This window comes from Budorcas taxicolor, chromosome X, assembly GCF_023091745.1.
Source record: "Budorcas taxicolor isolate Tak-1 chromosome X, Takin1.1, whole genome shotgun sequence".
NCBI classification, from domain to species: Eukaryota; Metazoa; Chordata; class Mammalia; order Artiodactyla; family Bovidae; genus Budorcas; species Budorcas taxicolor.
In genome coordinates this window covers 29,426,136-29,438,374 of record NC_068935.1, presented here as the reverse complement: position 1 = coordinate 29,438,374, position 12,239 = coordinate 29,426,136, and positions in this window count along the sequence as shown.

Genomic DNA, 12,239 nt, shown 5'->3' with positions numbered 1-12,239 from the left:
TTCAATGGCATTGTTCTCTCCGTGCCACCATTCAGTCACCTTTATAAATGAAGACCCACACACAGAACAATGTGATACTGACTGGGATGGCACTTAGGAGAAAAAGAAAAGGGGAAAGAAAGAGAGAGAAGAATAAGAAGGTCAGAGGAAGCAGGAGAAGAAGAAAAGAAGAGAGGGAGGGAGGGAAGGAGGAAGAGGAGGGAAGGAAGGAAAAGAAAATAGAGTGTTGGCAAGGATTTAGAGAAATTAGAACCTATGTCATTGCTGGTGGGAATGTAAACTGGTGCAGCTGCTATGAAAAATGATATGGCAGTTCCTAAAAAAAATGATATGGCAGTTCCTCAAAAAAAATGATATGGCAGTTCCTCAAAAAAACGTAGGTTTCCCATACAATCCAGCAATTCCACCTCTGTGTATATATCCAGAAGAATTGAAAGCAAGGACTCCAATAGATATTTGTACACCCATATTCAAGCATTATTCACAATAGCCAAAAGGTGGTGCTGTGGTCTAAATGGCTGTGTCCATCGCCTCCCCCAGTCATATTAATTTATTAGTAGATGAATCTTTGGGAGATGATTAGTTCATAAAGGTGGAGCCCTCATGAGTGATATCAGTGCTTTTATAAAAGAGATGCCACAGTGATCCTTAGTTCCTTCCACCATATGAGGACCCAGAGAAAAGGTGCCAGTTATCACCAGGAAGAGGGCCTTCACCTGGACATACTGGCACCTTGATGTTGGACCTCTAGCCTCCAGAAACGTGAGAAAGAAATGTCTGTTGTTTATAAGCTACCTAGTCTGTGGTACTTTGTTACAGCATCCTGAATGGACTGACAGGGGGGCAAGCAAACCAAGTATACATCAACAGATGCAAGCAAACCAAGTATACATCAACAGATGAATGGATAAATAAAACGTGCTGTATACACACAATGGAATATGATTCGGTCTTATAAAGGAAGGAAATCCTGACACATGCTACAATATGAATTAATTTTGAAGATACTATGCTAAGTGAAATAGCCAGTCACAAAAGGACACACAAATTATTCCACTTATATGAGGGACCTAGAGTAACCAAAGTCCAGAGACAGAAACTATCAATAGAATAGTGGTTGTCAGGGGCTCGGGGAGGAAGTGGGGAGTTACAGAGTTTCAGTTTGGGAAGAGGAAAAAGTTCTGGAGACAGATGGTGATGATGACTGTATGACAGTGTGAATGTACTTAATGCCAGTGAAGTATACACTCTCAGTTCAGTTCAGTCAGTCAGTCATGTCCAACTCTTTATGACCCCATGGACTGCAGCACGCCAGGCTTCCCTTTCCTTCACCATCTCCCAGAGTTGGCTCAAACTCATGTCCACCGAGTCAGTGATGCCATCCAACCATCTCATCCTCTATCGTCCCCTTCTCCACCTGCCTTCAATCTTTCCCAGCATAAGGGTTTTTCCAGTGAGTCAGTTCTTCTTATCAGGTGGCCAAAGTATTGAAGTTTCAGCTTCAGCATCAGTCCTTCCAATGAATATTCAGGACTGATTTCCTTTAGGATAGACTGGTTTGATCTCCTTGCAGTCCAAGGGACTATCAAGAATCTTCTCCAACACCACAGTTCAAAAGCATCAATTCTTCAGTGCTCAGCTTTCTTTACTCTCACATCCATACATGCACTTAAAAATGGCTAAAATGGTAAATTCTATCTTACGTATAGTTTACCACAATTCTTTTAAAAAATCGACAAAGAGTAGGAAGTAAATTTGTCAAACTGATAAAGGAGATGAGAAAAGTCTATAGCTCACATCATAACATCATCTTAGCATCAACAATGAAAGAGCGAATGCTCTCTAAGATTAGAAACAAGTCGAGGACGCCCACTCCTGTCACTTACATTAAATACTGTATTGGAGATTCTAAGCCAGGGTAATCAATCAAGGAAAAAGAAATAAAAAGTATCCAGATTGGAAAGGAAGAAGTAAAAGTGGCTTTTTTGGCAGATAACAATCATTAGTATAAAAAGTTGAATGAAAGAAAAAACCTATGAGACTAATGAGTTCAGTAAGGATTGAGATAAAAACTAAAAAAAAAAAGAATTGCAATTCTATACACAAGCAATGAAAATGTGAAAATAAAAAAGAAAGATAATTCTATTCACAAAAGCATCAAAAAGAATAAAATATTTACAAAGAAATTTACACAAAAAACTATAAAAAATATTGTTGAGAGAAGTTGAAGATCTACATAAATTAAGAGACATTCCATGTCATGAAAGATGGTAATTCTTACCAAATTGATCTATAAATTGAAATCAATAAAATGAAATCCCTATAAAAAGCCCAGGACTTCTCCTGTGGTCCAGTGGTTAAGACTCAATGCTTCTACTGCAGGGGGTGTGGCAGTGGGTTCAATCCCTGGTTGGGGAACTAAGATCCTCTATGCCACTGCTGCTGCTGCTGCTGCTAAGTCACTTCAGTCATGTCCGCTAGGTGTGGCCGAAACAAAACCCCTAAAAAAGTCCACCAGGCTTTTTTATTTTTTTGGAAATTAATAAGCTTACCCTAAAATGTATATGAAAATGTAAAGGATCCAGTATAGCCAAAACAATTGTGAAAAAGAGTCAATGGGAGAATTTTTCATTTCCATATTTCAAAACTTACTATAAAGTCACAGTTACTGACAGTATGATAATATCATAAAGATAGAAATATAGATCAATGGAACAGAATGAAGAGTCCATAAATGAACCCTTATATAATGGCCAATATATTTCTGACCAAGGTGTCAAAGCAATTCAATGTGGAAATGACAGTTTTTTCAACAAATAGTGCTAGGACAATTAGAGATTCACAAGCAAGAAGATAATTTTAGGCCCTTATCTACACCATACATTTAAAAAATGAAGTCAAAATGGGTGAGCTAAAATAAAAGCTATAGTCATAAAACTTTTATTTTTTATTGAGGTATAGTTGATAAATAATACATGTTTCAGGTGTACAACACACTGATTTATAATTTTAAAGGTTATATTCCATTTATAGTTATGAAATATTGACTATATTATTTATGTTGTACAATATATTCTTGTAGCTTATTTATTTTATATATGGTAGCTTCTACCTCTTAATCCCCTACCCCTATCTTGCCCCCCACTTCCTCCTCCACTGGTAACCATTAGTTTGATTTCTGTATCTATGCGTCTGTTTCTTTTTTGTTATATTCACTAGTTTGTTTTATATATTTTTAGATTTCACATATAAGTAATGTTATTGAGTATCTGTCTTTCTCTGATTTATTTCATTTAGCATAATACCTTCCAAATCCATTCATGTTGTTGCATATAGTAGAATTTCATTCTTTTTTATGGCTGAGTAGTATTCCAGTGTGTGTGTGCATGCACGTGCGTGTGTGTGTGTGTATCACATCTTCTTTATCTATTTGTGTTTTGATGGACACTGAGGTTGCTTCCATATTTGGCAATTGTAAATAATGCTGCTGTGAATATTGGGGTTCATGTATCATTTCGAATTAGTGTTTTTGGTTTTTTCAGATATATACCCAGGAGTGGAATTGCTGGATCACATGGCAGTTCTATTTTTAGTTTTTTGAGAAATCTTCATACTGCTTTCCACAGTTGGTGCACCAATTTACATTCATACCAACAGTATATGAGGGTTCCTTTTTCTCTACATCCTCGCCAACATTTGTTACTTGTGGTCTTTTTGATGATCACCATTCTGACAGATGTGAGGTGGTATCTCTTTGTGGTTCTGATTTGCATTTCTCTGATGATTAGTGATATTCAATATCTTTTCATGTGCCTGTTGGCCATCTATATGTCTTCTTTGGAAAAATGCCTATTCAGTTCTTTTCCCTATTTTTAAATCAGGTTGTCTGGATTTTTTCTTTTTTAAAATTTATTTAATTGGAGGCTAATTACTTTACAATATTGTAGTGGTTTTGCCATACATTGACATGAATCTGCCATGGGTATACACATGTTCCCCATTCTGAACCCCGCTCACATCTCCCTCCCCATCCCATCCCTCAGGGTCATCCCAGTGCACCAGCCCTGAGCACCTTGTCTCATGCGTCGAACCTGGACTGGCGATCTGTTTCACATATGATATTATACATGTTTCAATGATATTCTCTCAAATTATTCCACCCTCACCTTCTCCCACAGAGTCCAAAAGTCTGTTCTATACATCTGTGTCTCTTTTGTTGTCTCACATATAGGGTCATCGTTACCATCTTTCTAAATTCCATATATATGCGTTAGTATACTGTATTGGTGTTTCTCTGACTTACTTCACTCTGTATAACAGGCTCCAGTTTCATTCACCTCATTAGAACTGATTCAAATGTATTCTTTTTAATGGCTGAGTAATACTCCATTGTGTATATGTACCACAGCTTTCTTATCCATTTGTCTGCTGATGGACATCTAGGTTGCTTCCATGTCCTGGCTATTATAAACAGTGCTGCGATGAACATTGAGGTACACGTGTCTCTTTCAATTCTGCTTTCCTCGGTGTGTATCCCCAGCAGTGGGATTGCTGGGTCATACGGTAGTTCTATTTCCAGTTTTTTAAGGAATCTCCACACTGTTCTCCATAGTGGCTGTACTAGCTTGCATTCCCACCAACAGTGTAAGAGGGTTCCCTTTTCTCCACACCCTCTCCAGCATTTATTGTTTGTAGACTTTTGGATAACAGCCATTCTGACCGGCATGAGATGGTACCTCATTGTGGTTTTGATTTGCATTTCTCTGATAATGAGTGATATTGAGCATTTTTTCACGTGTTTGTTAGCCATCTGTATGTCTTCTTTGGAGAAATATCTGTTTAGTTCTTTGGCCCATTTTTTGATTGGGTCTTTTATTTTCCGGGAATTGAGCTGCAGGAGTTGCTTGTATATTTTGAGATTAATTCTTTGTCAGTTGCTTTGTTTGCTATTATTTTCTCCCATTCTGAAGGCTGTCTTTTCACCTTGCTTATAGTTTCCTTCATTATTGTTGTGATTTCTCCATTTTCATTTCTAATTTTGTTGATTTGATTCTTCTCCCTTTGTTTCTTGATAAGTCTGGATAATGGTTTGTCGATTTTATTTATCTTCTCAAGGAACCAGCTTTTGGCTTTGTTGATTTTTGCTATGGTCTCTTTTGTTTCTTTTGCATTTATTTCTGCCCTAATTTTTAAGATTTCTTTCCTTCTACTAGCCCTGGGGTTCTTCATTTCTTCCTTTTCTAGTTGCTTTAAGTGTGGAGTTAGGTTATTTAGTTGACTTTTTTCTTGTTTCTTGAGGTAAGCCCGTATTGCTATGAACCTTTCCCTTAGTACTGCTTTTACAGTGTCCCACAGGTTTTGGGTTGTTTTCATTTTCACTAGTTTCTATGCATATTTTTATTTCTTTCTTGATTTCTGGGTTTTTGCTGTTGAGTTGTATGAGCTGTAAAACTATAAAACTTTTAGAAATAAACATAGGAAAAACTCTTTGTGACCCTGGGATTTATTTCCTGTGGCTGTATGACTGAGAGTCATATCAATTTGACCTATTGACCTATTTAACCAAACTGATGTTTATCATTCCAACCAACATAGCAGAATACATATATATTTCAAATGCACATTAAACACCTACCAATATATACCATATTTGGGACCAAGCAGATTCTTTACTGACTGAGCCACAGGGATAGCCATCATTAGCCATTGCTAAGTCACTTCAGTCGTGTCCAACTCTGTGCGACCACATAGACGGCAGCCTACCAGGCTCCCCTGTCCCTGGGATTCTCCAGGCAAGAACACTAGAGTGGGTTGCCATTTCCTTCTCCAATGCATGAAAGTGAAGAGTGAAAGTGAAGTTGCTCAGTCATGTCCAACTCTTCATGACCCCATGGACGGCAGCCCACCAGGCTCCTCCATCCATGGGATTTTCCAGGCAAGAGTACTGGAGTGGAATGCCATTGCCTTCTCCAATCATTAGTCATTAGGGAAATGCAAATCAAAACTACACTGAGATACTGCTACTGCTACTTCACACTTGCCAGAACAACTATAATCAAAAAACAAACAAGAAAGTTTTGACAAGGTTGTGGGAAATCTGGAAGCCTCATACATTGTAGAATTGTGCAGTCACATTTTAAAACTGGTTAGCGGTTTATTACTGTATGACCTAGGAATCTTATTCATTCCTACGTCTATACCCAAGAGAAGTGAAAATAGAAGTCTACACAAGAACCTGTACACAAATGTACACCATGTACATAATGTAAAAAATAATACCATCTTGATACATCATAATAGTCAAAAGTGGAAGTAATCTAAGTATCCATCAACTTATGAATACTAGATAAGTAAAACAGCATAGGTACATCTATACAATGGAACATTATTCTGAAAGTAAAAAGGAATGAGGTACTGAGACATGCTGTAACATGGATGAGCCCTGAAAATTATTCTAAGTGAAAGAACCCAGTCACAAAAATACCACATTTAGTATGGCTCCATTCATATGAAATGTCAAATAGATAAATCTATAGAGACAAAAAATAGGTTAAATGAATGCCTACAGCTGGGAGGGTCTGGGGCAGGAGTCCAGAATGTGTGTTTTTTCCCACACCATCACGCAATTTTCAATTTTCAGTAGATACTGACAGTAGTAGTAGTGTTAGTAGCTCAGTTGTGTCCAACCCTTTGTGACCCCATGGACTGTAGCCCACCAGGCTCCTCTGTCCATGGGATCCTCCAGGCAAGAATACTGGAGTGGGTTCCCATTCTCTTCTCCAGAGGATCTTCCCGACCCTGCAATTGAACCTGGGTCTTCTGCGTTGCAAGCAGATTCTTTACCATTTGAGGTACAGGGAAGATCTGGATACTGACAGGGTGTCCTACAAATTTAACTCAATTCTGACACTATCTACCTTGAGAGGGTGTCAGATCCCACAGGTTAAGGGCTCAGTCCCACAAGACTGTTCCCACCCCACTTCAGATACCCATCACAAATCCAGATTGCTACTTGTGCTTCTAACCACTGACTATAAGTTGAAGGTTCCCACAACCCCCTCCTCAGGTTCAATTCATTTGCTTGAGGGACTCACAGAACTAAGAAAATCAGTTTACTTACTAGATTACTGAGTTATTGTAAAAAGGATGTAACTCTGGAATGGACAGATTGGAAGAGATGCTAAGTGCCAGGTATGTGGAAAGATGCATGGAGCTTCCATGCTCTCAGACACACCCATCTCCCCACATCAACCCAGAAGTTCTCTAAAACCTGACCTTTCAGGGTCTTATGGAGACTTCATTACATAGATATAACTGATTAAATCATTGATTCTTAGTGATTGAACTCCATCTTCCAGCTCCCATCCCTTCCCCAGAGGTCAGGGAGTGGGGCTGAAAGTTCCAACTCCTTAACCATGGTTGGTTTCTTGGCAACCAGCCCCCACCTTTAGGTTACTTAGGGGTTTTCCAAAAGTGGTGGCTCAGATGGTAAAGAATCTGCCTGCAACACAAGAGACCTGGGTTTGATTCCTGGGTGAGGACAATCACCTGGAGAAGGGAATTGCTACCCACTCCAGTATTCTTCTCTGGAGAATTCCATGGACAGAGGAGCCTGGCAGGCTACAGTCCAAGGGGTTGCAAAAGCATTGGACACGACTAAGCAACTAACACGCTTCCAAAAGTCACCTCACTAACATAAACTCAGGTATGGTTGAAAGGGGCTCCTTATGAATGGCAAAAGGCATTCCTATTGCTCAGAAAATTCCAAGGAGGTTGGGAGCTTTGTGCCAGGATCCAGGGACAAAGATCAAATATATTTCCGATTATACAAGGGGATGATGGCTAAAGGGTACAAGGTCTGTTTTGGGAGGTGATGAAAATGTTCTAAAATGTATTGTGATGGTGACTGCACAGCTGTGTAATTATACTAAAAATCATTGAATTATACATTTAAAAAACAACAAAAAGAAATGAATTACTGATATACAGAATAATCTGAATAAATCTCCAGTGAAAGAATATAAATCCAAGAAGTTGCATCCTATATAATTCTATTTATATAACATGGGGTCGCAAAGAGTCGGACACGACTGAGTGACTGAACTGAACTGAACTGAACATCCTTGAAATGACAAAATTATAGCAATGGGGAGCAGACTAGTGATTGATAGGAGTTAAGGAGGAGTCAGGGGTGGGAGGAAAGCCGGTATACTGTAAAAAAGCAACATAACTGATACTTGTGGTGATGGAAGTTTTCAGTACCTTGACTATATCAATATCATTATCCTGGTTGTAACACTGTATTAGAGTTTTGCAAGATATAACCATTAGGGTAAACTGGGTAAAGGATACACTGAATCTTTGTATTACTTCTTGCAACTGTATGTGAATTTATAGTTATCTTAAAATTCAAAGTTTAATACAAAAAATGTAAAATGGCATAAGGGATATAAAAGCACTGTCTTAGTTCATTCAGCCTGCAAAACAAAAGATCACAGACAAGGTGGCTTATTAAGAACTGAAACCTATTTCTGGCCATGCTGGAAGCTGGTAGTCCAAGATCAAGGTGCCCTCACGGTTAGGTGAGAGCCCTCTTCCTGGTTCAGGGTCAGCACCTTATCACTATGTCCTCACATTGTGGAGTAGGGCAAGGGAGCTCCCTGGGGTGTCTTTTATAAGGGTACTAATCCCATTCATAAGGGCTCCACCCTCATGACCTAATCACCTCCCAAAAGCCCCACCTCCAAATACCATCATATTGGGGATTAGGATTTCAACATATGAATTTGAGGGGACACAAGCATTCAGACCATAGCAAGCACTCTGTAAATTCTAAAGTTAAAAAAATATTATCATTATTATTATACCTCTTTTACAAGAATGAATAACATGGACTAGCATGACTTTTTTCATTCACTAATTCAAAAACACTTATTGAGCCCACTACATTCAAGGAATAGGTTAGATGCTGTAGGATGCACACCACCATGAATTTATGGTAAAATCACAACTGTTACCATGTTGCAAATTTTGAGTGAGCCTGGGTCTTTTTTTATGAAATGTCAACCAGTTGAAATATAAACATACTTGTGTGTGGGGGTGGTATACTTTTATTTTACTGATAATCACTAATAGCTCTAATCAAGACAAAGTGTTCTTGAGAGTTCTCTGGCGGTCTAGAGGTTGGAATTCGGCACTTTCACTGCTGTGGCCTGGATTCAATCTCTGTTCAGGGAACTGAGATCCTATGCTGTGAGCCGTGTGGTGCAGCCCACCACCCCCAAAAAAAGATCAAGAGTTCTTGACTTATTATCTTTCACAACTCTTCTACCTAACTACACACTTGATTTCTCCACTTATATATCTTGCTCCCAAACCTCAAAAGTACTAAACTGAACTTTTGGTCGCACTCGCCAAATCTGTCTCTCCATCACTAGTCTTCTGCATCTTAATAATCTACTGTGCTTGCTCAATCCAGTAAGGTAGGCATAATCTTCCTCTTACCTTCACCTCCCACAGGTCTCTGGTGAACCCACCAATGACTCCATCTCCACAGTTACCATGATATTCCAAGCCATTATCCTCTCTCCCTATACTACACCACAGCTTCCTGGCAGGTCTCTCTGCTTCTACTGGTGCCCCACTCATCCATTCTCCACACCCCAGCTAAAGTGATGTTATCAATATTTAAATTATGTCACTCTCCTACATAACCCATCTATTTGTGACCCCTTTTATGTAGAGTAACATCCAAATTGCACCATAGCCTACAGTACCTGGAGACCCTGCCTGCCTCGCCATCTGCTGTCACATTTCCCTTTTTTTTCACCATCATTCAGTCACACCCTGGCCTTTCAGTTGCTAGAACATATAACAAGCTCTCCCCAATCCAGAGGTGCTGGGTATACACTGTTTCCTTTGCCCAAACACTCATCCTCAGGTTCCCCCAGGGCTGGCCCCCTCTCCTCCTTTAGGTCTCAGCTGTGCCATAATTTCACATAAACGGGAAATGGGGCAGCAATCTGGTTAGAGCTATGAAAGAGGAGTACCTAGGGGACTTGTCTCAAGGCTGCATTTGCATAGCAAACACACTGTCTTTACTTAGATTAAGTATAAATCAATAAAAAATGTCAATGTTTTCTTAAAATGCTTTTATTCATACTTTATGTAAGATTAAGAGAGCATCATCTGCCCATAAAAATATAATTTGAATTGCTTTGGGGGAATGACCAAGCAGTTCCAACTAGTTGAAGAAGTAGACAGGACTAAAGAGTTTTTTCATTTTATCTTGAAAGGGATGAGGGTCTGTTTGCATTGTTTAAGTAGGGGCATGACATGATCCAACTTATGTGACTAGATGAGGAGAGACTAACAACTGAAAAGCCAGTAAAACATAATTGTGCTGTGCTGTGCTTAGTCACTCAGTCGTGTCCAGCTCTTTGTGACCCCATGGACTGTAGCCCGCCAGGCTCCTCTGTCCATGGAGATTCTCCAGGCAAGAATACTGGAGTGGGTTGCCATGCCCTCCTCCAGGGCATCTTCCCAACCCAGGGATTGAACCCAGGTCTCTGGCATTGCAGGAGGTTTCATTACCATCTGAGCCACCAAAAAGAATAATTATTAGAGTTAATATTTATCAAGCATTTTAATGTGACAGGTACTATTCTAAGGGCTTCCCATTTATTCCAGTGCTTTATGTATATTAATTCACTTAGTCCTCACAACTATCCAATTATTAGAATTCTCACTTTAAAGATGAGGAAACAAAGGCTTAGAGAGACGACTTACTCAAGAATTACAAAACTAGCAAGCAGCAGAGACAAGATTCAAACACAGAATCTAGTTCAAAACCCACGCTCTTCATCAGCATGATTTAAGCTCCCCTTTTCTACAATAGATTACAGCAATATCACAGGCTTGAAATTGCAAGGGTCTGACACAATGGCAATGTCTAGATTTCCAATGGCAGAAAGGTGGTAAGCTGCATGAGAGAGATTTAGGAGGTAGAACTGGCAATGTGAGGGAATCACTGTAAATCATCAGGGAGAGAGGAGTGTAAGGTGACTCATATTTCTGACTTGCCTAACTGGATAGTTGATGGTGCCAGTCATAGAGATGGGAAATACAAAATTCTGATAGAAAAGAGAGAAATCACCAAATACTTCACAGTTGATGTGCCTGAGGAACAAAAATAATTGCCAGATTGCAATCTAAGATACTAGTCTGGAGTTCAAAAAAGACATCTGGGCTAGAAATGTAGATTTTTGGAGTCCTGATACAAGTGCTGATACAAGTCCTGATATGAAACATCACTACAAACAAAGCTAGTGGAGGTGATGGAATTCCAGTTGAGCTATTTCAAATTCTAAAAGATGATGTTGTGAAAGTGCTATACTCAATATGCCAGCAAATTTGGAAAACTCAGCAGTGGCCACAGGACTGCCAATCCAAAAGAAAAACAATGCCAAAGAAAGTTCAAACTACTACACAACACAATTGCACTCATCTCACACACTAGCAAAGTAATGCTCAAAATTCTCCAAGCTAGGCTTCAACAATATGCGAACTGAGAACTTACAGATGTTCAAGCTGGATTTAGAAAAGGCAGAGGAATCAGAGATCAAATTGTCAACATCTGCTGGATCATAGGAAAAAGCAAGAGAATTCCAGAAAAACATCTTCTGCTTCATTGACTACACTAAAGCCTTTGTGTGGATCACAACAAACTGTGGAAAATACTTAGAGATGGGAATACCAGACCACCTTACTTGCCTCCTGAGATGCAGGAGATCAAGAAGCAACAGTTAGAACTGGACATGGAACAATGGGCTAGTTCCAAATTGGGAAAGGAGTACGTCAAGGCTGTATATTGTCATCTTGCTTATTTAACCTAAATGCAGAGTACATCATGTGAAATGCCAGACTGGATGAAGCATAAGCTGGAATCAAGATTGCAGGGAGAAATATCAATAACCTCATACATGTACATGATAACTACCATTATGGCAGAAAACAAAGAGGAACTAAAGAGCCTCTTGACGAAAGTGAAAGAGGAGAGTGAAATAGCCAGTTTAAAACTCAACATTCAAAAAATTAAGATCATGGCATCTGGTCCCATCACTTCATGGCAAATAGATAGGAAACAATGGAAACAGTGACAGACTTTATTTTCTTGGGCTCCAAAATCACCACAGACGGTGACTACAGCCATAAAATTAAAAGATGCTTGCTCCTTGGAA